The sequence below is a fragment of the Furipterus horrens genome, unplaced genomic scaffold (genome assembly GCF_987537825.1).
Source record: "Furipterus horrens unplaced genomic scaffold, mFurHor1.1.pri manual_scaffold_3, whole genome shotgun sequence".
NCBI classification, from domain to species: Eukaryota; Metazoa; Chordata; class Mammalia; order Chiroptera; family Furipteridae; genus Furipterus; species Furipterus horrens.
The window spans coordinates 49246595-49252594 of NW_028327173.1; the positions used below are offsets into that span (position 1 = coordinate 49246595).

The 6000-nt window shown below is 46.4% G+C and overlaps 1 protein-coding gene across 1 annotated transcript in view; it reads right to left on the reverse strand.

Annotated features, from left to right (window-relative positions):
- Nucleotides 1-1804, reverse strand: part of GNG12 (G protein subunit gamma 12) — a 115696-nt gene extending 113892 nt beyond the window's left edge. Inside the window, exon 1 of the mRNA XM_090269593.1 lies at nucleotides 1681-1804. The gene's annotated coding sequence lies outside the window, so the exon portion shown is untranslated. The remainder of the gene's footprint in view (nucleotides 1-1680) is intronic.
- Between the last annotated feature and the right edge of the window lie 4196 nt (nucleotides 1805-6000).

The window sequence follows — 6000 nt, forward strand, 5'->3', positions numbered from 1 at the left end:
GTTTGATTACTTTTAAAAATTGTGGTGTGTGAATCCTGTTTGTTTATTGGAGAGGTGACTTGCTAATACAATACATACAATTTGCCTTGAAAACAAAAAACAGCTCCTTACTTGAATGTGGTTGTTTTGGCAATAGTAAAACCCAACCCGTCCCTCTGGCCACCCTGGCGATGCCTGCCTTCCTGGTTCTCCTAGGTGAGGGCCGCCATCCTGCGATCATTTACACGGAGAGCTCAGAGGCACCAGCAATGGTGTGCACTCCAGTGACTAGCACTTTAAAAACCACAGCAAACTCCACTTTTAAAGTAGAGAACTCACAGATACATACCCTGCCTCTGACAACATCCAAAAGATTCATTATAGACAATCTATTCAGACGAAGCTACAACAGCCCCAGGAAATATAAACATTGTCCGCAAAGACAGGGGTGGGGGTGGGGGTGAGGGTAACTGATGGGAAGCTGATATGTGAAGTTTCTCCAACTCCACAAGGTCTAATAAATTCCCGGCTTGCTTCCATTCGAAGCAGCCATTAAACATGCCCTGACACGCGGGCACAGGGGACCTTCCTTCTCTCCGGTGTTTGTTCATATCCTTCTCTATGCACTTGTTTGTATCCACACAACCACACCCGGACAGGGGAGACCACAAGATGACAGCCTTGTCAATTCCTTCTCTTAGATTTCCTGTTGTCCAAAGTTTTACTCTACGACGGTGATTTAATGAGAATCACGAGTTCCTTTTCGAAAGTTATGAATGGTTTAAGTCACGTTTACAAGACACAAATGTAAGGCGAGGGACAAGTGAGTGTCAGGAGACTTTAGCTAGTGTTTGAAAATTAGCTTTAATTGATATGCCCCAGTTAAAATTAAAAAAATTAAATTAAAAAGGAAGCCACCGTGGTCCACGCAATAAGTGCCGGGACAGTACTTTTTAAAAAATCACGCAAGATTCATGTCTTAGTCTTGACTTCCCTCATATACCTATCACCTGCAAATATAGTCTCCGGGTCACTCCCTGCTCGGTGGTCCCTCACGGGGTGTGAACTCTGGGTCCTCAGCTCTGCGACCCGCTATCTCCACGTTAGACCCTCAGCGTCCAGCGGGTTGCAGCGCTGCGCACCCGCGGGCTAGTCCCAGGAAAGAGCGGAAGAAAGTAGGGAAGAGGGGCGTGGCGCCGGGTCGCCCCCAGAGGCCGGCCCTGCTCCAAAACCTGGCACCGCCACAAAGCCAGGGCTGAGAACTCGGGAGCCTCCCAGCCCCAACCGGGCGCCGGGCGCACAGCTCTGGGCGGGCGGGCAAGGAAGCGAGTGAGCATAAAGACCTTTATCCCGGCTCCCGCCCCCACCCCAGGGACAGCTTCCCCGGCCCTAGCACCAAAGGGACCCCGGCTTCCCGCGCCCTACGGCTGCCGCCCGTCGAAGCAGGCGCGCCGTCTGTCCCGGGTCTCGGTGTCCCTTGCCCTCCCTCCCCCATCCCCTTCTCTGGCACCCAGTGCCCTGACCAGTCCCCGCCCTCCGGGACACTCTTCCCTCCTTCCTTCCTTCCTCCGTTCCCTCCCTCCATCTCGCTTCCCAGCACCGGGAACTCGGAGGCGGCCCCCAAACTGGCCGGCCGACGCCCGGGGCTGCGTCCTGCGCTGCGCCCCTGTCCCCGCGGGCAACCACGGGCACCCGACTCACCACCTGAGTGCTCCACTCGGCGCTCACTAGTCTTCCGATGCGCTGCCCCGCAGCTGCCGCAGGAGACTCGGTCTCTAAGGGCTCCTGGAGACGGCTCCAACCTCTCCTCCTCCACCACCACCTCCTCCTCCTCCTCCTCCTCCCCGGCTCCCGCGCCGGCTCCGCCTCGCTCGAGGTAGGCGGGGCGGACAGCCCGACGGGCGGGGCGGTGGAGGCCCAGACTCCTTCCTGCGGCCCTGGCCCTCCCTCTGTCCCAGACGCCCTGGCTGTACCCGGGTTCGGTCGCTGGTCCCGTGTAGTGTCTGGGCAAGCCGAGTGGCGAGGTCCGGAGTTGTGAAGCTCTGCAAACATCTGACTGCCTTGGCCATTCCTATTTTTCCTTCCCCGAGTTCGCGGAGGCACTGGAGTTCAAGGACTCTCGGGGACCCCCACTTCACGATGTTCCAGGGGGCTGCTCTAACTCCTCAGAAGTTTCCTTCGCGTGCCAACACCTCGCCAACCCTGATGCCAACAGTCCCCAGGGCCGCGAATATGCGCGCTGCCAACCCCCTACACCAAAGTTAGGCTCCGCTCCAGGAATTTCTTAAGAAAACAGTCGCAGTAAAATTTAAAGGGCCCTGGGGCCACAGAGAGATTTTGTTTCCCAGAAAGTGGAGATACTACCGCGGATTGTTGTATTTGAAGTTTATCTACCCATTATGAACTCTACCTCCATCTCTGCCCCATGAAAGTTGTGTTTCCGAATTCCCAGAACCTGACAGAGTTCTTCGTAATGAATTAATTGTTGTTGTTGTTTTCCTGGATGAATTCAGGATCGGGTACTTTGAAGAGCCACTTCTGTTTCCAAAGACTTCAAACTATTCGTACATAGAGCCATTCAATGAACATTCATTGAGCATCTGCTATGTGCCACACACATTGCATTAAAGGTGATGGGGGAGAAACCAAGATGAATCAGACAGGGGCCCACCCTCAAAAAGTCCAGAAAGCAAAAAGATGGATGTTCAGAAATCTTACCACTTAGTTGACTTTCCACATATCCCTAAATATCTGCTCTCTTGTTTGATAGGGTGAAGATAAAAGAGAAGGTGAGGCCAAAGCAGGTCCCTTAGAATCGGTGTGGACAGAGTCTATACTTGAAATGGAGCCTAAGAGCAATGGTGAGGGATGTCTGTGAGTTGAGTTTCACCAACTGAACATAGGGGACAAGTACCGCAGTAAGGACATGATCTTCATTCTTACTTTCTTCCTGATGGCTACTCAAATATCATTCTAGGTAAAATCATTTGACCAGGCTGCAGAAGAGATGCTGCAGGTAGAGGAAGTTTGTGCTTGGGTGCTTGGAGTGTGGTTGTAGCAACCTGTGGATGGCAGTAGTTGTTGGGGCGCAAGTCACAGCCTGCCAGAGGAGCCCTTTATTTCCTGCTTTGTACAGTGGTAGAAAATGCTTGACTGATTTACAGATACTGACAGTTCAAGGATACACCCTATACAGAACAGCATGATGTCAACAGGGACTGAGGCTTTCACAGGCTGGAGTTTCTATCTTTTGGCCACAGACTAAAGAATCAAATCCTACAGTCCTACCAACAGTTTCCATTTCTGAGGCACTTTATTGTTTAGTAAATGCTTTCATGTACACAATCTCATTCATCTCTTGCAAAAACCTAAAAACCGAGGTATCAAAAGCTAAAGTGGCTTATTGAAGGTTTACTCTAATTTAGCGCTATTCAACGTGGGCTCGTAGAACAGTGACAGCCTGGGATCTGTTACCTGTCTGTAATGGATCAAGCATAGAAATTGAAGATGAGTGTGTAGAAACTTTTATAGCAATTTGACTAATTTCCTGCCAGTTGAATTTAATGATTAAATATATGGCCTTGTATTTTGTGTGTCTTCTATTTCATTTTCTCATTACCTATTTTGTATTTACCATGTTGTATAAAAGTATCAGTCTGCAACATATTGAAAATGAAATACCACAGATAATTTGAGAAGTATTGACCTAGGTAGTAACTAGGCAGGAATAATAAGAGCTAACATTTACACAGCAGATGTTGCTTTAAATACATATGTTAACTGTTAATCCTTCTAACAACCCTAACCAGTAGATGTAGGGAAGTTAAGCCACACAGTCCAAAAGTGGCAGAGCCAGATTCAAATTCACAGAACTTGGTGCTTTTACCCACGGCCCTAGGTCTAGTGTTCTTTCTACTCTACTGATGTGTCCAAACTTCAGTCATTCATATTTCATCTTCCTATCATATATTATTTTTTAATTTATATTTTTGATTGACTTACTCTTGTTATTTCTTACATTTCTAACCCTCGCTATTAGTAATTTCACCCATGAAATCTTGGGTTTGATAGGCAAGCATCTCTCTCTTATCCTAGATCACTTTGAAGTATACATTTTAACTCCAGCAATTACTGTCAGTGCTCCACCATATCGCTTCTGATCCTTTTCAAATTTTGTGCGTAAGGGTTTCAGGTGTGCTTTTATTCTCATCACTGGATCTGAAGCTCCTTGTCAGAACACCACCCTCAGCTTGAAGGATTTGCTTTGCCTGAGCATGGCACAGCTGAAAGTGCCTAGGAAGTAATGTGTCCCTGCCCCTGGCTCAGCCCTTTCCCAATGACTAAGGAGTATGGAAGTATAAATACTCCAGTTCATTTGCCCTAAGTTGGGACAACTCTAGGTTGGATCTCTAACTGTCTACAGAGCTTCCTCTGAGACTGGGCCAAATGATCTCCCTTCCCTTATGGAATCTTGCTTGACATCACATTCTTTTTTTATTATCATATATTGAGGTAACATTGGTTAACAACATCTAAGTTTCATGGAAAATAACATTATAATTCAACAATTGTATACATTATAACAGGCTCACCACCAAAGTCCATCGGTCACCATATGTTTGATCCTCTTTATCCATTCTTGTTTGCCTTTCTTATCTTTCTGGGACCCACTTCCCACTACCCTGTGAGTGTTTCCCAGGAACACATCCTAATCATGATCAACTATGTGATTTGCAGGATCCAATACAAGATTTTTTTAAAGTTCATAAATTATTAAGAATTTCAAGAGAATTAAACCAAATACTGAGCCCAGTGTGACCACATAGGTGTGTGTGTGTGTGCGCGCGCGTCTATAGATTGATTGTACATCAGTGAAGCTGACCTGGATGCTAACAAATCATTTTCACTTGAGTCCTCATTTCAAGGTCTGATTCTAGGGAATCCAAATCTAAGATAACAACTATTAAAGTAAAAACAAGTCCATCCAAGTACTATCAAAATCATCTGAGTGACAGAATGATGGTCAGCATCCCACATCTTGGGATGGGGATGGATCATTTCAGGTTGTGTGTAAAAAGAGCTTTAGTCATAGAAAGAGGTATAGCAGTTGAGAATGGTTTGGGTTAACAAGATGATGTAGGAAACCTGGGTTTTAGTCCCAATTTTGAGTGATATACACAAAGTGTGAATTGGGGTAGCGTCTAAGATTGAGTTACCTAGAAACATACCTTGCATGAAGACAGTTTATTAGCAAGTGGTTAAAAAGATACACCTGTAAGGAAGTAACTCTGGCAGGATTAGGCAGAAGGAGAAGCTGCCCCTCAACATGGTTACAGCTGGGCCTGCAGTCCAGGGGGGCTGGATCTTTGTAGCTCCATATCCTACATTCCTGGGAAGACGTATAGCCATGGGCAAAGCAGTTCACTAGGGGCAGTGCCCACTGATTGACACAGATGTGAGTGGTCAGGAACCAATATACCCAATAGCCCAGGAATAAGTGTGTTAGCCTTAAACAGGGGATCTGAGATTATCTCCAGAGTATGCATTTGGGATTGGTTCTCTCTGAGGTCTCTCTTCAGTTTACAGTCAGTCAAAACAGAAATGCTCAACCCAGCCCAGGGCCTGACCCCTTGGTCTTCCCTGTGGCACCTGGGCAATTCTTGGTTGTTGTACTTTATCTTTCTTAAACTTAGCCTATTTAATTTCCTTTTTTCTTTTTTTCCTCTGGACTTTTTTCCTTCCCTTTTTATGTCGGGCCCAACTATTTTCCACCCCTCCAATAGTCACTCAAACAAACAAACAAATAAATAAAACAGTTGCCTATGAAAGAGCAGCAGTATAGTAAATAAAGGTGAAGACTTTGCAATAAGTTCTGACTTTGCCACTAACAAGCTTTGTGAGTTTTCGCAATCACTTAATCCAGTTAATCACTTAACTGGTCTTTTTCTTGTCTTTAAAATAAAGAGGTTGAAGAGAATCGTCTCTAAAATCTGAATTCTTTGAAAAGTACATTTTAAAAAG